At 37.7% G+C, this 22686-nt stretch overlaps 1 protein-coding gene across 1 annotated transcript in view; it reads right to left on the bottom strand.

Moving 5' to 3' along the window:
- C4H3orf70 (chromosome 4 C3orf70 homolog) overlaps positions 1–22686 on the bottom strand; it is a 116375-nt gene that overhangs the window by 36966 nt on the left and 56723 nt on the right. The window lies entirely within an intron of this gene.

A 22686-nucleotide genomic window follows, 5' to 3' on the forward strand; every position in this document is an offset into this window, starting at 1 on the left:
GGAGAAAAGACAGACTCTTCAACAAATGGTGCTGGGAAACTGGACAGCTACATGTAAAAGAATGAAATTAGAACATTCCCTAATACCATTCACAAAAATAAACTCAAAATGGGGGCTTCCCTGGTGGCGCAGTGGCTGAGAGTCTGCCTGCCTTTGCAGGGGACACGGGTTCGTGCCCCGGTCCAGGAAGATCCCGCATGCCGCGGAGCGGCTGGGCCCGTGAGCCATGGCCGCTGAGCCTGCGCGTCCAGAGCCTGTGCTCTGCAACGGGAGAGGCCACAACAGTGAGAGGCCCGCATACCGCAAAAAAAAAAAAAAAAAAAAAAAACAACTCAAAATGGATTAAAGACCTAAATGTAAGACAGGACACTACAGAACTCTTAGATGAAACTCTTAAAGGAACTCTTAGACCAGACACTATAGAACTCTTCACCCACCTCCTAGAGTAATGAAAATAAAAACAAAAATAAACAAATGGGACCTAATGAAACTTCAAAGCTTTTGCACAGCAAAGGAAACCATAAACAAGACGAAAAGACAACCCTCAGAATGGGAGAAAATATTTGCAACCAATGCAACTGATAAGGGATTAATCTCCAAAATACACAAACAGCTCCTGCAGCTCAATATCAAAAAAAACAAACAACCCAATCAAAAAATGGGCAGAAGACCTAAATAGACATTTCTCCAAAGAAGATATACATATGGCCAAGAGGCATGTGAAAAGATGCTCAACATCAATAATTACTAGAGAAATGCAAATCAAAACTACAATGAGGTATCACCTCATACCAGTCAGAATGGCCATCATCAAAAAATCTACAAACAATTAATGCTGGAGAGGGTGTGGAGAAAAGGGAACCCTCTTGCACTGTTGGTGGGAATGTAAATTGATGCAGCCAGTATGGAGAACAGTATGGAGGTTCCTTAAAAAACTAAAAATAGAACTACCATATGACCCAGCAATCCCACTTCTGGGCATATATCCTGATAAAAATCATAATTCAAAGAGACACATGCACCCCAATGTTCACTGCATCACTATTTACAATAACCAGGACATGGAAGCAACCTAAACATCCAACAACAGCTGAATGGATGAAGACGATGTAGTACATATACACAATGGAATATCAGCCATTAAAAGGAACGAAACTGGGTCATTTGTAGAGATGTGGATGGACCTAGAGACTGTCATACAGCGTGAAATCAGAAAGAGGAAAACAAATATCGTATATTAATGCATATATGTGGAATCTAGAAAAATGGTACAGATGAACCTATCTGAAAAGCAGATACAGAGACACAGATGTAGAAAACAAACATATGGACACCAAGGGGGGAAAGGGGTGGTGGGATGAATTGGGAGACTGGGACTGACATGTATACACTGCTATGTATGGAACAGATTAACTAGTGAGAGCCTGCTGTACAGCACAAGGAACACTACTCGATGCTCTGTGGTGACCTAGATGGGAGGGAAATCCAGAATGGAGGGGATATGTGTATACATATGGCTGGTTCATCTCGCTGTACAGCAGAAACTAGCATAACATGGTAAAGCAACTATATCCCAATAAATAAATAAATAAATGTTTTGGCACATTAGGTAACTCAAAGCAAACAGTTGAGAAAATACTGATTTAAAAACTAAATTTGTTAGAAAAATGTTTGCCTTGGAAATCTACCCTAAAATTAGTAATTTATGTAGCACATATTTATTTACAGACCCCCACAAGAAGGTTCTTGGCCTACTACAAGCTCACCCATTAAAACTTATGATAAAAGATTTTAAATGTACAACTATAAATCTAAGTGGTCACACTGTCATGAGGATTCCATGGGGAATGAGATACATATTGTTAAGTTCTGGTCAGATGCTTAGCTGAGTAGAAGATGCAGTTGCAGGAATCATACATTAAAGAATATGCAGAGGATTTAAACACATTGGTGAAAATTAGAAGTATTTTTAAAATTCAGTATTTTGCCCAATTAAAGCTGAACAACAAAATGGGAAAACTTACCTAGACAGAAGTCTAAGAATCATATTTTTTTAGTAGGGTTTTTAAATTTTTTGTTTTGTGTTCTAGTAGGCTTTTATTTTGTTTTGTCTTATTTCGGGTTTGGTTTGGTTTTTACAAGTACAGAGATGTATTCTGATGCTGATAAACTTTTAGTAATTTTACTAAAAGGCTGCCTCTTTTCACTAATACCAGTGAAAAAGTGGTAATAAGCACTGAAGAAACTAAGGGAACAAAGGAGGGGCCGCAGATTGAGAAAACAGCTTTAAGAGGCCTCATAACTTCGTCGAAGATAAATTTTGAGATAAGGTAACTGGCAACTGTGCAAAAATATTTTATCATGCAAGTTGCATGCATATCTGCTTTTTATGATCTTTTAAAAAGTATTTTAGACTCAAATTTCTTAGAAGGGAGTCCAGTTGCCAAACGATTTCTTAAGTGGGCTATCTCTGGAACCATGGCAATAGAAAGTCTGAATGACTTCTCAAGAGCCCAGTAAGCCCTGTGTTTGTCAGCACCGACAGAGTTTGAGATTTACAACTGGGCTTCTTAGTCACTCCTACACCAAAAAGATAAGGAATCTCACACGTAGTGAAAGGTACTGATTTAAGCCTTGATGTAAAGTAACATGCTCAGGTAGAAGATAAATCAGCTTTTATTTACCAAAAAAAAAAAAAAAAACCCCAGAGACTTAAGTGAACCCTTGTGTAGATTGTCCTTTAGGAAAGTTTAGACTTTGGTTCCCCTTCTTTTGAATTCCTCCCACTCCCAAGACTTTGGCAGATGTCACTGATGACTTCTGTATGACTCTGTGGCTCATTTTGTGACCATATTCTGACTATAACAAGAAACTAGTTGAGTGAATGGTCATTTGCCACCTTGCTCTCATTTCCTTATTTCCCAGCAAGCATCCTTTTCTCTATTCTGGCTTTCTTTCATTCTGTCATTTAGACTTGAAACTTTAGGCTTCCATTGCCAAATAATTCCACTACTTTCAAATTTAACTAGAAAATTTATTTCTGTGAAGTTTTCCAACAAATAATTCATATTAGCATTCCCAATGGGCTAAAAAATTACACTTACGGTGTCTTCAACCTATTCTCACCTAGCTTACTTTTAACATTTTAAAAATAACCATTATGAAATATTTATTTTACACAAAGGTATAAAGAAAAACATAATGAACTTCCATGCACTCACCACTTAGTTTAAAAAATAAAACTAGCAATATAGTTGAAGTCTCTGTGTATTCATTCCTAATATCATTCCCCTCTCCCTCCCCAGACCCCATCACCACAAGAGATAACCTCTATCTTGAATTTTTACCTAATACATTTTCCATTATCTCCCTAGACTCGTATGTTTAGACGAATTTAAATGTTTTCTTTTTTGTATATTATATACAATAATCAATAATAATCAGTACTTCAAAAAAAATTCCAGAATCTGAAAATTCAGAAAAAAGACTTCCATGACATGATTTCGAACCTGAGTCACTGAACATGAGTTAAATTTTTAACATGTTTATCCCAAAATGATAGTTACCATTTGACATGCACACAAATCCTATAGAGAACTGTGGCAAAAATAAAGTAGCATATCTGATATTTGCCTTCCTGCAGAAACTCTCACCTAGACTAGAAAAAAAGATCTACAGTATGTAGAAAATTTAAAACAACAAAAAAATAAGACTCCTAAAGAATTAACTATGCCATATTTTTTTGATAGAACTGTAAGAATAGAAGTTAAAAGAAACACGAGACTGCTTAAAGAGAATATTCCTTTTCTTCTAACATGGCTGTAAAGAGCAGTGTCTTGATTCCTGCCTCACCTGAGGTTTATTCAGAAGTTAGGAAAACCTTATAGAATTATGGACAAGCATAAAAGGCTCTATAAATAACACTAGTAGAATCATTTAATGAAATAATCTTATTCATTATTCTTAGTGAGTTTTTAGTATAATTCATTACCAGATAGTGCCAAAAGGAGAATTCCAGTTGTGATATATATGGAAAAAAGACACAGTGGACTATCAATACCAGAATATAAAATAGTAATTAAGCTAACCAATATTTATTAAGCACTTTTTAAGTGCCAGGGACAGAACTATGTGGGGCAGAGAAGGGGGAGGTACATAGTAGCTTAATCTCTGGAATATAATGGACCCTGCCCTTAGGGCCAGAAGCTAAAACAACTTAACAATTTAAATTTCAAATAATACTTTCTAAGTTGATTACTATAAGAAAATAAATGAACACAAAAGTTACTAAAAGAACATAACTGGATTAAGTAATTTTATCTCAAGTTTTATTTGTATATTGAGAAATATTAGGATTACATTAAAAGGACTCAAGTAATTGTTCAGATACTTGAATATATCCAGACTTAAGAAGAATTAGCAGCATTTTTTCTGATATTCCTTACCATGTAGACATGTCCCTAGAGGCTACCTTTATAGTAAATTAATGAAGCAAATTAAAGAAGCTCAGATATTCAAGGCATTATAATTTTAAATGGTGGTAGTAGCTAGATTTTAATGATCCCTTTAAAGATTCCCATCAGAAACCTATCCTAAAATATTTCAATTAAAATGAACTAATGTATCTAAAAACACTTAGCATCACACTTTGCTAGATAGATTCTTAATAGAAGTTAAAACAACAACAGCAATTAACCCTATCTAAGGAGCAATAAAGCTCGTGCTTTCAAACTACAGAAGTACACAGTTTTATTGATACTAACTAAAAAAACCTTGGAAATGATCTTGTCTAACACAGTTTTGTTCGTTTGTTTTTTGACTGCTCTGCACAGCTTGCAGGATCTTAGTTCCCTAACCAGGGATTGAACCCGGGCCCACGGCACTGAAAGTGCAGAGTCCTAACCACTGGACGGCCAGGGAACTCCCTAACACAGTTTTACTAACTAAAAAAAACCTTGAAATGATCTTGTCTAACCCCTCAGTTTTAAAAGGTAAGGGAACTAAGGCCTAATGACTTAGCCAGCTAGCACCAGAGCCAGGATTAAATCCAAGTCTCCTAACATGCTTTTGCAAATTCTTTTGTTGAGCTAAAATTATGAAGGAAAAAAAAGGCAGACCCACCAAAAGCTTTGTTTTCAATAAGAAGCATTAGACTCTGAGACAGAAGGCCACATTTTTACTCCAGCTCTCACTAATTATAGCCTTAGGCAAGTCACCAAGACTCTCTGAGATTCCGTTTTTGTACATAAAATGAGAAGACCAGGCTAGATCAGTGATTCTCAGTCTTGGCTATGCACTGGAATCCTTTGAGTGGCTTTTTACAAAATAGCGATACCCAGGTCCTACCTTGCAAGATTCTATTTTAAATGGCCTGGGATGGTGCCCTCGCATCAATATTTTTTTAAAAGTTTCCCAAGTGATTCCAATGTGCAACCAAGATTAAGATCCACTGGACTAAAAAATCTGTAAGGTCCCTTTTATCATCTAAAATTCTAATTCATTTTTCCTAGTTTTGGCTGTAGTCATTTGCCTGTGGGTTAACTAATGGGTAGATTAGACACAATAAATGCACACAAATCCAGAAAAAAAAAAAAAACTGTCCCCGTCTAGACCTTGCAGACATTCATAGTATGGGTAGATTCCATACCACAGTCCCTTAGTGATTACTGAGGCCTATTATGGAGAAAGGTTCTGCTCCTTCCCCTACGTATCCTACAAAGAGAGCTCAATTAGTATCAAACTCTTGGCCCTCTCTATGCCTTTCCTCTCTCTATCTAAGGAAAGAGAGAATGGTTTACCAGTTGGCAAATTTGGAAGAATAAACTGTGTGTACTTGGTTCAGCTCCCTCCTTTTACCTCTTTGGAATGAGTCAACCACAGAGAACACAAGTCTGACCTGCTTCTCTAAGGACAGTCTCCACATGGGCACTCATCTCAGTCCAGTGCTGTTATGACTGGGTGGATAAGCCTTCCAATTCTGAGCTTCAAAATTTGGAAGCCCAACTGCCAGCAAATATATGCTGCATCCTCCAATTTAGTTTTCATTAGAATGAGGGTGATATTTTGGTTCCCAGATACTTATCTTATTTCTCAGCTGGTTCAGAACTCAGTGTAAGAAGAGGAATGCTATTTATTGAGTCCCCTCAGATATCTCAACAAGACCTACTCTGTATTAGGTAATACCACAGGAATACAAAGATGGTGTGCTTAGTGATTTGGCAAAGTTCACAGTGAGTGAATGAACAAATGAACAAATAAATATTATACTTGTTATGGACTGAACGTTTGTGTCCACCCAAAATTCATACGTTGAAATCCTAATCTCCAATGTGACTGTATTAGGAGGTGGGGCCTTTGGAAAATAACTGGGTCATGAGGGTGGAGCCCCAATAAATGGGATTGGTGCCCTCATAAGAAACACAGGAGAAATGATCTCTCTCTCTCTGCCACGTGAGGATACAGCAAGAGAGCAGCCATCTATAAACTAGGAAGAGGGCCCTCTCCAGAACACAACTGTGATGGCAAACCTGATCTTGGATTTCTAGCTTCCGGAACTATGAGAAATAAATATTTGTTGTTTAAGCCATCCAGTCTGTGGTATATTTGTTATAGCAGCCCAAGGTGACTAAGACAATAGTAGAGAGAGAATGTCACATCTACTCAAGAACTATATTTTAACCAAAGGAAGTTGTATCAATCTTGCCTTAATTCAGGGTTTCCCAACCTTGTCATTATTAATATTCTGGGCTGGAAAATTAATTTAAAAAAAACACTTTACTGAGGTATGACTGACATACAAAAAGTTGTACATATTTAATGTATACAATGTATACAACTTGGTGAGTTTGGAGATAAGCATACACTGTCAAACCACCACCACCATCTATTTCATAACATATTTATCACGTCTAAAAATTTGTTAATAATGCTTTTTGTGAAGGGCTGTCCTGTACCTTCTAGGAAGTTTAGCTGCATCCCTGGCCTTTACTCATTAGATGGGAGTAGCAACACCCCAGTTGTGACAATCAAAAATGTCTTCAGATACTGCCAAATATCTCCTAGGTAGCAAAATCACCCACTGTTGAAAACCAATGCCTTAATTTCATGTCAGTGAAGAAAGCAAAAGTGTGACGACCTCTTAAAAGAGCAAACACAGAATCATAGTTTACAATGGGCAGAAAGGTCTTCAGAGCTCAGCTAGTCCAACATTCTGCATTTTTAGATAAGAAATCACAGATGTGGAAATATTAATATTTATTACCAATCATTTATTGAAGCAGAATCTCTTACTTTTAAAATCAGCAACCTTGTCAATAAAATTGCAAATAGAAGCATAACCCAGGAATTTCCTACTTGTTCTTCCCTCCTGGAAACATTAATCAGTATTATTTCTGGAGCAGTGCCACATCACTTTAAAATATGTGAAATAGGGCATCCCTGGTAGCGCAGTGGTTGAGAGTCCGCCTGCCGATGCACGGGACACGGGTTCGTGCCCTGGTCCGGGAAGATCCCACATGCTGCGGAGCGGCTGGGCCCGTGAGCCATGGCCACTGAGCCTGGACATCCGGAGCCTGTGCTCCACAACGGGAGAGGCCACAGCAGTGAGAGGCCAGCGTAATGCAAAAAATTAAAAAATAAATTTAAAAAAATATGTGAAATATATTTCCTCCAATTCCTGTTCTTGTTCTTGTAATACCTGTGAGAAATCTTTAGAATCCATGCCCACTACTAAAGGTAAAAACCATGGTTCTTACTATATGTACCACCAAAAATAAATAAATGAAGACACAGAAGGGTGGTCACTGACATGGCAGAAATGAAGGAACTAAAATATTAATAGAAAGTACAGAACCTATCACGTATTACTTGGCAGAGAAACAAGTAGTAATTAATGTAGTCTTGCCGTCTCCAACCAATCCTCCACAGTAACCTTTCTCAAGAAGTTCCTTCTAAAACACAAATCTGATTATGTTTCTCTCAGCCTGGCTTCAAATCCTTCAGTGGTTCACAACATCCATCATCTTCAAGATAAAAACCAAATTTCCTAGAATGCTATGCAAAGCCTTCCATGATCTTGCTCCTGCCCCGCTCTCCAGCCTCATCTCTTTTCCCTCTCCCACACAGACCCTACATTCCAGCCATTCTGTACTCCCTGGAGAGAAACCCATGAACCTATGTTTTGTAAGCAGAGTAAAAGTGAGATCAATCCAACTGCGCATAATATTTGTTTACAAACCCATCCTTCAGTTGTCAGGTCCAGGATCACTTCCGCAGGGAACAATGCCCCAACCCCAACTCTAATACCTGTTCTCAGAGCGCCTTAAACCTCTCCTTCACTGCGTTTATCACCATTACAGTTTTTGAAATTATTTGTGATTATTTTATTCATCTCTTTCTCCATACAGACTGTAAAGCCCATTTAGGGCAGGAAGTGTGTCTGTTTTCATGCTCCAGTATGTCCCCAGTGGAGGTACTACATATGCCTGACATAGAGCAGATGCTCAAAAAATATCTGTCAAATAATTAAATGAATGTTCTTTTATATCTACAAGTCTTCTCACAGTTCTATGTTCTACCTGTAACGACACTCCTTTCTTTCCTTCTTTATCTGGCCAATTCCTGTTTTCCTTTAAAACTCAGCTCAGTATCCCTCACCCTGGAAGTCTTCCCCGACTCCTAAGTCTAAGTTAGATACTCCCCTTCTGTACTCTCATAGCATCCTGGATACAGTTTCATACACTTGACAGCACATATACTTGATAGCAGTTTTCTATTTATTTGTCTATCTCTCCCTGTCTCTCCCACTAGACTGTGAGCCCCTTAAGAATAAGGACTGTGTCTATCATCTGTATATGCTCTAGAGGTAGCACAAGTGCCTAACATAAAGGGGGCATTCAGTAAATGTTTAAATGTATATAGATGTGCATGTACCGCATTTTATTACATAGGTTCACACCTGTCTGCACAAACCTCTACTTAGTAAAAACATTATAGGGATAAAATAAAACTGGAAATAAACACCAACATTTAACTTACCTTGTAGTTTTCCAGAAAGGACTGTAACCTAACAAAATTGCTTTTAAACAATTTTACTACTATTCTCCTTGGTGTGCTTTAAGAATAACAGAATTTAAAACCCATATCAGGGGACTACCCTGGATGGCCAGTGGTTAAGACTTCGCCTTCCAATGCAGGGGGTGTGGGTTCGATCCCTGGTTGGGGAGCTAAGATCCCACATGCCTCGAGGCCAAAAAAACAAAACATAAAGCAGAAGCAATATTGTAGCAAATTCAATAAAGACTTTTAAAACGGTCCACATCAAAAAAAACCCACAAAAAAACCATATCTGAACACTATATAGAATCTAAACAAAAATTTTAAAATAATAAATCAGTTCTAGGAAAATAAGAAAGTTAAATGTTGTACTCAGTGCAAATTGAGTCATTTTTAAATAATAATATTATCTCAAGAACCACTCTACCATGTTATTTCATTACTGAAAAGATACTTTAACTTAAGAATTCCCCTACAAATGACTTTGCAAACCCTTTACAGACAATGGTAATGACTTCTGTAAATTTCTCCTAGGTCCTTATATTGAGAGAGAAGAGTTAGTTGCTAAAATAACTTCATTTTTCTTAACACATCATCTATCTCTCCAGACTTTTAAAACATTAAATGTTCTTCCAATGATTCTTTAACGGACATAATTAAAACAATATAATGATGGAAGCTTATGTTACTTGGCTGCTTCTATTACAGCTCATAAATGACTGCACGTTTGCCCTACTTATGAGCTAGTCTCTCCTAAACCAAGAAAAACCAAAGCTTTCAAGAAACTAATGAAAGGTTAATGACCAGGAGACTCCCCTTTTTTCTATCTTACAACTTTATTTAAAATGCAATAAAATGGAAACTCAACAGAGAGAGAAGACAGGGATAGGACCTAAAAGAAGAGTAATGGGGAGGGGGGATTGAGCCTGAGAGAGGAGAAGGAGTTTCTTCTTCAAAAACCCCCCAACCACGACTACTACCCCCTCAGCCCTCCACTAGCCTCCCTCCTGAGCACCCTCCATTCTCCTCTTTACTGTGACAGGAAGAGAGAAAGAGACCAAAAGCCTCTTAGCCACACAGACCCTTCTCTGCTGCTACTGCTGCCACAGCTTGGCCCTGGCTGGAGACATCTCACTACACCCAAGAGCAGCCAATTCCCCAGCTCTCCTCCTCCTTCACCTCTTCCTCCTCTACTCTCCCCACCCTTTATTACCCTTTGTGTCATCCTCCACAGCTCCAGGAAAGGCACTAAAAAGTGGGGAGCAGAAAAGATGCTTATTGAAGATATCAGTTTGTGCGTGTGGGAAGTAGATATGGTTTACAGACAAGATCCTTAAAAAACAGACACTCAAGGAACAAGGAAATAAACACCAAAAGCCAAGAACACAGAGTATTTTCCTTCATCAATCCGTGGAACCGTGATACTCCTCTAATTCCATCAAACACAAAGGAATGACCACCTTGACAGATGGCCACAGAGGATGTCAACAATTTTGGGGGGTAGTTAGAAAGGCAATTAGAACATAGCAGGTATGGACAGAGACAAGATGGCAGAGTAGAAGGACATGAACTCACCTCTTCTTACGAAAACACCAAAATGACAACTAACTGCTGAACCATCAACAACAACAACAACAAAAATGCTGAAACTTACCAAAAAAGATATCCTATATCCAAAGACAAAGAATAAGCCACATCGAGATGGTGGGAGGGGCACAATCATGATAAAATCAAATCCCATAACCACCAGATGCGCGACCCACAAACTTAGAAATAATTATACCACAGAAGCTCTCCAACAGGAGTCAAAGTTCTGAGCCCCACGTCAGGCTCCCCAGCCTGGGCATCTGGCATCAGGAGGAGGAGCCTCCAGAGCATCTGGGTTTGAAGGTCAGCGGAGTTTGACCGCAAGAATTCACAGGGCTGGGGGATACAGAAACTCCACTCTTCGAGGGTGCACACAAGGTATCATACACATCACGACCCAGGGAAAGAAGCAGTGATCTCATGAGAGCCTGGGCCATACCTGCCTGCTAGTACTGGAGGGTCTCCTGTGGAGGCAGGGGGTGGCTGTGGCTCACTGTGCAGAAAAAGACACTGGTGGCAGTAGTTCTGTGGAGTACTCATTGGCATAAGCCCCCGTGGGGCTGCCATTTTCTCACCAAGACCTGGCCACACCCAAAAGACCGTAGGCTCCAGTGCTCCGACGTGCCTCAGCCCAAACAACCAACAGGGCAGGAACACAGACCCACCCATCAGCAGACAGGCTGCTTAAAGTCTTCCTGAACACACAGCTGCCTGCTAAACACACCCCATGACACAGCCCTGCCCACCAGAGGGCAAGACCCCACTCCACCGACCAGTGGGCAGGATCCAGTCCCTCACACGAGGAGGTCTGCACAAGCCTCTTAGACAGCCTCACCCAACCGGGTGCAGACAGCAGAAACAAGAACTCCAACCCTGCCCCCTGCAGAACGGAAACCATAATCACAGAAATTTACACAGAATGAGATGGCAGAGGAATATGTTCCAAATGAAAAAACAAGATAAAACTCCAGAAGGACAACTAAGTGAAGTAGAGACAGGCAATCTACCCGAAAAAGAATTCAGAGTAATGATAGTAAAGATGATCCAAGACCCTGCAAAAAGAATGGAAGCGCAGACTGAGAAGATACCAAAAATATTTAACAGGGACATAGAAAAATTAAAGAACAAAGAGAGATGAATAATACAATAACTGAAATGAAAAATGCACTAGAAGGAATCAACAGCAGAATAAATGAGACAGGAAAACGGATAAGTGAGCCAGAAGACAGAATGGTAGAAATCACTGCCATGGAACAGAATAAAGAAAAAAGAATGAAAAGAAATGTGGACAGCCTAAGAGACTTCTGTAACAACATTAAACACACCAACATTTGGATTTTAGGGGTCACAGAAAAAGAAGAGAGAGAGAAAGGACCTGAGAAAATATTTGAAGAGATAATAGCTGAAAACTTCCCTAACATGGGAAAGGAAACAGTCAACTAAGTCCACAAAGCACAGAGTCCCACACAGGATAAACTCACAGAGAGTCCCACACAGGATAAACTCAAGGAGGAACAGGCCAAGACTCAGGGTAATCAAACTGACAAAATTAAAGACAGAGAGAAAATATTAAAGAAACAAGGGAAAAGCAAAAATGACATAAAAGGGAATTCCCATAAGTTTATCAGCCGATTTTTCAGCAGAAACTCTGCAGGCCAGAAGGGAGTGGCATGATATATTTAAAGTGAAGAACCTACAACCAAGAACACTCCACACAGCAAGGCTCTCATTCAGATTCGATGGACAAATCAAAAGCTTTACAGACAAGCAAAAGCTAAGAGAATTCAACACCACCAAACCAGTGTTACAACAAATGCTAAAGGAACTTCTGAAGGTGGAAAAGAAAAGGCCACAACTAGATATAAGAAAATTACAAATGGAAAAGCTCAGTTGTAAAGGCAAACATACAGTAAAGATAGGAAATCATCCACACACAAATGTGATATCAAAACCAGCAATCCTGAGAAGAGGAGAGTATGAATGAATGCAAGATACTGGAAATGCATTTGAAATTAAAAGACCAGCAACTTAAAACAATTTTGTTTATATATAGACTGCTATATCAAAACTCATAGGAACTGCAAACCAAAAACCTACAATAGATACACACACACAGAAAGAAAAGGGGATCAAAACACATCACTAAAGTTAGTCATCAAGTCACAAGAGAAGAGAATGAAAGTGGAATGAAAGAAAAATGACCTACAAAAACAAATTCTAAACAATTAACGAAATGGCAGTAAGAACATACATATCAACAATTACCTTAAATGTAAATGGATTAAATGCTCCAACCAAAAGACACAGACTGGCTGAATGGATACAAAAACAAGACCCATATATATGCTATCTACAAGAAACCCACATCAGATCTAGGAACTGAAAATGAGGGGATGGAAAAAGGTATTCCAGGCAGACAGAAATCAAAGAAAGCTGGAGTAGTAATACTCATATCTGACAAAATAAATTTTAAAATAAACACTGCTACAAGAGACAAAGAAGGACATACATAATGATCAAGGGATCAATCCAAGAACATATAACAATTGTAAATATAGATGCACCCAATATAGGAGCACCTCAATATATAAGGCAAATACTAACAGCCATAAAAGGAGAAACTGACAGTAACACAATGATACTGGGGGACTTTAACACCGCACTTACATCAATGGACAGATCATGCAGACAGAAAATCAGTGAGGAAACACAGGCCTTAAATGCCACATTAGACCAGATGGACTTAATTTATATTTATAAAACATCCCATCCAAAAGCAACAGAATACACATTCTTCTCAAGTGCACATGGAACATTGATCACATGCTGGACCACAAGGCAAACCTCAGTAAATTTAAGAAAATTGAAGTCATATCAAGCAGCTTTTCCAACTGCAACGCTATGAGATTAGAAACCAACTACAAGAAAAAAACTGTAAAAAACACAAACACGTGGAGGCTAAACAATATGTTACTAAACAACCAATGTCTCACTGAACAAATCAAAGAGAAGATCAAAAAATACCAAGAGACAAATGAAAACGAAAGCACAACAATCCAAAACCTATGGGACACACCAAAAGCAGTTCTAAGAAGGAAGTTTATAGCAATACAATCTTACATCAGGAAACAAACAAACAAAAAATCTCAAACAACCTAAACTTACACCTAAAGCAACTGGAGAAAGAACAAACAAACGCCAAAGTTAGTAAAAAGAAAAAAATCATAAAGATCAGAGCAGAAATAAATGAAATAGAGATGAAGAAAACAACAGAAAAGATCAATGAAACTAAAAGTTGCCTCTTGCAAAAGATAAACAAAACTGATAAACCTTTAGCCAGAGTCATCAAGAAAAATGGGAGAGGGCTCAAATCAATGAAATTAGAAATGAAAAGGAGAAGTTACAACAGACACCACAGAAATACAAAGGATCATGAGAGACTACTACAAGCAACTATATGCCGATAAAATGGACAACCTAGAAGAAATGGACAGATATTTAAAAACGTACAATCTCCCAAGACTGAGCCAGGAAGAAATAGAAAATATGAACAGACAAATCACAAGTACTGAAATTGAAACTGTGATTTAAAAAATTCCAACAAATAAAAGTCCAGGATCAGATGGCTTCAAAGGCGAATTATATCACTTAGAGAAAAGTTAACACCCATCCTTCTGAAACTATTCCAGAAAACTACAGAGGAAGGAACACTGCCAAACTCGTTCTATGAGGCCACCATCATCCTGATACCAAAACCAGAAAAAGATACCACAAAAAAAGAAAATTACAGGCCAATATCACTGAACATTGATGCAAAAATCCTTAACAAAATACTAGGAAACTAAATCCAACAATACATTAAAAGGATCATACACCATTATCAAGTGGGATCTACCCCAGGGATTCAAGAATTTTTCAACATCCATAAATCAATCAGTGTGATACATCACATTAACAAAATGAATTAAAAACATATGATCATCTCAATAGGTTCAGAAAAAGCTTTTGACAAAATTCAACACCCATTTATGATAAAAAGTCTACAGAAAGTGGGCATAGAGGAAACATACCTCAACATAATAAAGGCCATATATGGCAAACCTAGAGCTAGCATAACATTCAAAAGCTAAAAGCATTTCCTCTAAGATCAGGAACAAAACAAGGATGTCCACTCTTGCCACTCTTATTCAACACAGTCTTGGATGTCCTAGCTATGGCAATCAGAGCAGAAAGGAATAAAAGGAATCCAAATTGGAAAAGAAGTAAAATTGTCACTGTTTGCAGGTGACATGATACTATACACAGAGAATCCTAAAGATGTCACCAGAAAACTACTAGTGCTAAACAATGAATTTGGTAAAGTTGCAGTATACAAAATTAATGCACAGAAATCTCTTGCATTCCTATACACTAATGATGAAAGATCTGAAAGAGAAATTAAGGAAACACTCCCTTTTACCACTGCAACAAAAAGAATAAAATACCGACGAATAAACCTACCTAAAGAGGCAAAAGACCTGTATACTCCGTAAACTATGAGATACTGATGAAAGAAATCAAAGATGATACAAACAGATGAAGAGATATACCATGTTCTTAGATTGGAAGAATCAATATTGTGAAACTGACTAGACTACCAAAACCAATCTACAGATTCAATGTAATCTCTATCAAATTACCAACAGCATTTTTCACAGAACTAGAATAAAAAATTTTACAATTTGTATGGAAACACAAAACATCCCAAATAGCCAAAGTAATCTTGAGAAAGAAAAACAGGACTGGAGGAATGAGGCTCCCTGACTTCAGACTATATACTACCAAGCTACAGTCACCAAGACAGTATGGTACTGGCACAAAAACAGAAAAATAAATCAATACAACAGGATAGAAAGTCCAGAAATAAACCCACGCACCTATGTTCAATTAGTCTACAACAAAGGAGGCAACAATATACAACGGAGAAAAGACAGTCTCTTCAATAAATGGTTCTGCGAAAACTGAACAGCTACTTATAAAAAAATGAAATTAGAACATACTCTAACACCATATGCAAAAATAAACTCAAAATGGATTAAAGACCTAACTGTAAGACCAAATACTATAAAACTCTTAGAGGAAAACATAGGCAGAACACTCTTGGACATAAATTGCAGCAATATCTTTTTTGATCCACCTCCTAGAGTAATGAAAATAAAACAAAAATAAACAAATGGGACTTAATGAAACTCAAAAGCTTTTGCACAGCAAAGGAAACCATAAACAAAACAAAAACACAACCCACAGAATGCGAGAAAATATTTGCAAATGATGCAACTGACAAGGGATTAATCTCCAAAATTTACAAACAGCACATGAGCCTCAATATCAAAAAAATAAACAACCCAATGGGCAGAAGATCTAAATACACATTTCTCCGAAGAAGATATACAGATGGTCAAGAGGCACATGAAAAGATGCTTAACACTGCTAATTATTAGAGAAATGAATATCAAAACTACAATGAGATATCACCTCACACCAGTCAGAATAGCCACCAACAAAAAGTCTACAAACAATAGGGACTTCCCTGGTGGTCCAATGGTTAAGACTCCGTGCTCCCAATGCAGGGGGCCCGGGTTCGATTCCTGGTCAGGGAACTAGATCCCAGATGCCGCAACTAAGATCCCGCATAGCGCAACTACAAGATCCCATATGTGGCAACAAAGATCCCGCATGCCACAACTAAGACCTGGCACAGCCAAATTAATTAATTAATTTAAAAGTCTAAAGCAATAAATGCTGGAGAGTGTGTGGAGAAAAGGGAACCCTCCCACACTATTGGTGGGAATGTAAATTGGTACAACCACTATGGAGAAGAGTATGGAGGTTCCTTTAAAAACTAAACGCAGAACTACCATATGATGCAGCAATCTCACTCTTGGGCATATATAAAGAGAAAATCATGGTTTGGAAGGATACATGCAGTTCAATGTTCACTGACACACTGTTTACAATAGCCAAGACACAGAAGCAACCTAAATGTCCATCGATAGATGGATGGATAAAGAAGATGTGGTACATATATACAGTGGAGTATTACTCAGCCATTAAAAAGAATGAAATGGTGCCATTTGCAGCAATATAGATGGACCTGGAAATTATCATGCTAAGTGAAGTCTGACAGAGAAAGGCAAATATCATATGATATCGCGTTTACGGGGAATCTAAGAAAATGAACTTATTTACAAAACAGAAACAGACTCACAGACATAGAGAACTTATGGTTACTAGGGGGAAGGGGGAGGGGGAGGAATAGATTGGGAGTTTGGGACTGACATATACACACTGCAATATTTAAAATAGATAACCAACAAGGACCTACTGTATAGCACAGGGAACTCTTCTCAATATTCTGTAATAACCTAAATGGGAAAAGAACTTAAAGAAGAATAGATACATGCATATGTATAACTGAATCACTTTGCTGTACACCTGAAATTAACACAACATTGTTAACTATACTCCAATATAAAATAAAAATTTTTGAAAAAGAGAAAAAAGAGTAATGGGAACAGATTAAGCTTCATTCAAATTTGGATAGGTACCCCACTGCCAGATCACTATCTTACTGAAAAACAGCAAGAACTGGATTACACTAATTTAGAAATGTTTTTTCAGTTTCTTTCCTGTATTTGATTTGATTCATGAGGTAAAAATACTCTTTAGGAAGCTGTCTTGTTCTAGTTTCTACTTACACATGCAGCCCATGCTCTCCACTCTTATCCCCTGGCCTGGGTTAAAACCCCACAGACCAATATCCAGTCCAATTACTGTCTCATGGGCCTCTAGAATTTAACTTCCAATCTCTGAGTTCCCTCTGGCACAAGGAGATTTGCCTTTCCTGCCTTCAAACATGGTCATGCATGAAAAGATTTTTTCTTGCTGCTATATTTAAAACAAAATGTATCTGTGTTTGCAGCAGCAGCAGGACATTCCTTCATTTTCTTATTCCATTATCTACCAGATAAACTCCTTATTGTTATAACTTACTCTTTAATATGTCATCTTTAACATTGTAAGTTTTCACTAATGTCCCTCAAAAATAAAAATATTAATTACTTTCTAAGCAGACTTTGTCCCTCTTCCCACCAACAATGCTTGTTGATCCTAATGACTGATGATAAATTGGTTCTAACATCTAGTTTACTACCACTTTATTGTAGTCATCAAATGTCAAATAAACAGTGTACCACATTTCACTACATATGCAGATGTAAAAATGAACTGAAAAGGCATGTTTAAGTGATTATGAAGTTTTGAAGTAGGCTTTCAGTTGATCCAATTCTGAATTTAAAAGTACATCACTAATCGATTTTTAGTTTTGTGTCTTTGTATTTGCATTTTTCAGAATTCTGGGTGCTTTTAGAAAAATGAAGCTAAGTTTTGCAAAATGTCCTACAAAGATCCTATACTAGGTCATAGAACACTAACACCACTATAGGTTACTTGAGAGATGTGACTGCTAATGGACAAAGAGTCATTTAGCAAGTATAAATACATTTCTGACTAATGGATAATATATACAATGGGAAAAATATACATATATATGGTTATGTAACTCCCAGAAAGAGCCAAATTTTGAAAAAGTATTCATTTGCTCATTCAATAATCATATATCAATACTACATACCAGATATTGTATTACTGAATGCTAACCGTTCAACGTAAAACAGATAAGACTCCTTTACTTTCATGATACTGGCATTCTACTGGGAGAGGGTAGAGAGTATAGTAAACAGTCATTCAAAGCAAATACACAGACGTGACTGCGGTTAGAAAGAAAAAAAAGCGCGACGCTGTTACAAAGAATAGGGAGGGCCTACTCTAGATAGGATGGTAGGGAAAGGCTTCTGTGAAGAGACGGTATGTAAGAAGTGACTCGAAGGACAAGAAGAGTATGTGTTATAAGCTTACAGCACAGGAGGCTGGAGGGAGGAAGGATGGTAGGATACCATGGGGTGTGAGAATATTCGAGGCAGAGACAACAGCAAGAACAATGGTTTATAGCAAGAAAGAATTTTATGAGTCCTACAAACTGAATTCAGGCTAGTCTGATGGGAGAGTAGTGAGGAGGAAGGGTGTAATGAGATATGTGAGGTGGAGAAGTAACAAGGCCAAGATCATACAGGACAATCAAAGAAAGTTACAATGCCAGACTATACAGAAAAGCAAAGCCCAACAATATGCTGTCTATAAAAAACCCACTTTAAACATTTAGACATAAAGTAGTTAAAAGTAAAAAGGTAAAGAAAATATACCATACAAAAATTAATCAAAAGGAAACTGTGCTGACTATAATACCAAAGTAGATTTCAGAACAAGGGCTATCACCAAGGATAAAGAGGGATATTACATAAAAGGGCCAATTGACTAAGAAGATATAATAATCCTAAATATGTATAAAACTGACAACAGAGCTTCAAAACACATGAAGGAAAATCAAATCTTTCCAAATTGATCTACAAATTCAATGCAAATGTAATGCAAATCCCAGGAGACTTGCGAAGCTGATTCTAAAATGTATATTTTGTAAATTGAGAAGCTGTAAATTGTAAATTTACAATGTAAATTGAGAAGCTGATTCTAAAATGTATATTTTCAACAATTTTGAAAAAGAAAAGTAAAGTTGAAGGACTCACATTACCTGATTTCAAGACTTACAACAAAACCATAGTAATCAAGACAGTGTGGCACTGGTGAAGGGACAGACAACAGATAAGTGGAACAATACTAGGCTTTAGCACCTCTACAGTCAAAAGATTTCCAATAAAGACACCAAGGCAATTCAATGGAGGAAAGACAGTCTTCAACGAAAGGCGCTGACACAGCTGAATATCCATATGTTAAAAAACAATGAATTTCAGCTAATACCTAATGCTATATAAAAAACTAACTTGAAATGGAGGAGTCAATTAAATATGAAACTTATACCATAAAACTTCCAGAAGAACATATAGGAGGTAACCTTTGTGATCTTGGACTAGGTAAGGATTTCTTAAGTAGAACACAAAAAGCATGGACCATAAAAGAAAAAAAAAGGTGTCATAAAAATTTTAAACTCCTTTCTAGACACTATAAGAAAATGAAAAGAAAATCCACAGACTAGGAGAACTACCTGCAAACATATCTGACAAGGGGTCAATATCCAGAATATATAAAGAACTCTCACAACTTAACAGTAAAAAATATACAACTCAAATAAATGAGCAACAATTTGATCAGATATTTCACCAAAGAAGATTATACAGATGGCAAATAAATACATGAAAAGATGTCCAGTATCATTAGTCATTAGAGAAATCACATTAAAACTACAATGAGATAACTACTAGACCCATATTTAAATGGATAATTTTTTTTTTAACTGACACACCAAGAGCTGACAAGGACGTAGAGCAAGAGGCATACTCATTCGTTGATGGTGTGAATGCAAAATAGTACAGCTAACTTTGGAAAACAGTTTGGCAGTTTTTTAGAAAATTGAACGTATACAATCCAGCAATCCTATTCCTAGATACTTACTCAACAGAAATGAAGATATGCATCTCCACAAAAACACGCATGCAAATGTTTATAGCAGTTTTTATTCTTAATCAGCAAAAACTAGAAACAACCCAAGTGTCCCACAATTCATGAATGAATTGTGGTACATTCATACAATGGAATATGAAACTGCAATAAAAAGGAACAAACTACTGATACACTCAACAGCATGGACGAATCTCAAGAGCATTATGTTAAGTGGAAGAAGCTACGTACCACATAATTCCATTTACATAACATTCTGGAATATTATAAAAACTATAGTAAAAGGGTTGCAAATTGTATGATTCCATTTATAAAACATTCTGGAAAAGCAAACCTATAGGGAACAAAACAGAGGTTTTAGGGCTGGGAGGTTACTAGGGCTGGGAGTGGGGATGGGGGGAGAGATAACAAAAGGGCTTGAGGAAAACTTTTGGGGTGAAACTATTTACACCTTGATCTGGTGATGTTTACACAACTATATATGTTTGTTTAAAATTCACAGAACTGAAAATGTGTGAATTTTACTGTCTGTGAGTTATACTTCAATGAATCTGACTTTCTAAAAAGGAAAAGAAACCAAGGATCATGGTAAGTACAAAAGGATGCCACTGAAAAAATGAAGGTAAAAGTGATAAATATCTTACAATTCTATAATGTTCATCTTTTCTTACACATTTTATCACTTTAAGACCACTCTTTAACTTAATTAATTTCTTGAATTTAAAAAAAATATCAAATGACATAATACAGTGGTCTGAGTTCAGGCTGCCAGTATCTTTACATAGCTAACAAACTGACAGCTGAAAGCTCCAGGCGCCCTTTCTAGGTAAGACAGCTTAGAGAACTTGCTGCAAGATGATAAAAAGGATCTGTAAGTCACAGACTGAAGGAGCTGTCCTTTCAGACAAGTGAAATTCAGCGATATGTGACAAAACGGCTATAGAACAAGGTCATTACTGTTAGAACAAGGAGTCCCAAATAACTTCTCTGGGTTTCTCCAAGTACACGCAGCTGGGAAGAGAGACCTGGGAAGTAACGTAGAAAACAGAAGTCACATCGGATACTGAGGAGGCTCAGAATGGACTTTCATATGTAGCTCCTCTTACCTTCAAAGAATCCTGGAAAATAGGTATTATTTTCTTCTATATTAAGGGCCTATGTGTTTCTTTGCCTTGAGTGGAACAGTCATAGGAAAAGGCAGGACTGGCTACATCATTTATGGGTCCTAGTATAAAATGAAAATGCAGGCCCCATGTTCAAAGCTTAATATTTTCAAGCTGACAACAGCAAATCATTAAACTGAGCACAAAGCCCTTCTGAGTGGGGCCATCCAACTGCACAGTCACATGGCCACAAAAGCAGCCCCAGGAGAAAGTACAGTCCACTGACAAATTCATAAATATGCAAGAGATCTCTTGTCCATTCCCTTACTGCACTAATAATTATACTACAAAAATATTATTTAGTATCTTCACATTCAAATCTCCAGAGGAGATTTTATAGCTTTTTAAAAGTCCATTTGAGGAATTCCCTGGTGGTCCAGTGGTTAGGACTCTGCGCTTCCACTGCAGGGGGCGCGGGTTTGCTCCCTGGGCGGGGAACTAGGATCCCACAGACCGTGTGGTGCGACCAAAAAAAAAAAAAAAAAAAAAAAATCGCAGTTAAAAATCCATTTTAGTGGGCAGTGGTTGAGAATCCGCCTGCTGATGCAGGGTACGCGGGTTCGCGCCCCGGTCCGGGAGGATCCCACATGCCGCGGAGCGGCTGGGCCCGTGAGCCATGGCCGCTGAGCCTGCGCGTCCGGAGCCTGTGCTCCGCAACGGGAGGGGCCACAACAGTGAGAGGCCCGCGTACCGCAAAAAAAAAAAAAAAAAAATCCATTTTAGTGTCTCAGGAAAGTTTTCCAGGTATCTTTTATCTACCTTTTCTATTAAAATTCCCCATCTCCCTTATCTCATACCCAGGAATAACAGAAAATACCTTTCCATCACCTCCTGTAAGGTATCCCCTAAGACTCAGATACAAAGTCTCTGCCTTCTCTTTCCAAACCTGCTGATTCACTAATTTTGTGGGCCAGAATAGTAAATGTTTTGTTTTATTCATTTTCAAAGAAAGGAAAGCAACTGTTTTTACTTATCAGATCTTTTTTTTCAATTCCTGCTGAACTAGAATAACGAAAACAAAGTTCAGTGAAATGTTTCCTTAACTGATTTTAACTTACATTGACATAGGATATGGATTACTGAGGTCATTCCTTATTGAGACCAATGGAAAGAAAAAGTACATCTCTCCAGGACAGATAAGGAAGGAAGCAAGGATCCAAGCTCAATCCATTCACCTTCAATGTTCATTCTCCATTCCCCACTTGCAGCTCAGTTTCAGTAACCATCTACTGAGTGCCCACTGCTTTCCAGTCACCATCTGGGTACTGAGACTACAAGATTATTAAGACATAGTCTCTGCTTTATTGGAGTT

The sequence above is a fragment of the Tursiops truncatus genome, chromosome 4, assembly GCF_011762595.2.
Source record: "Tursiops truncatus isolate mTurTru1 chromosome 4, mTurTru1.mat.Y, whole genome shotgun sequence".
Lineage (NCBI taxonomy): Eukaryota > Metazoa > Chordata > Mammalia > Artiodactyla > Delphinidae > Tursiops > Tursiops truncatus.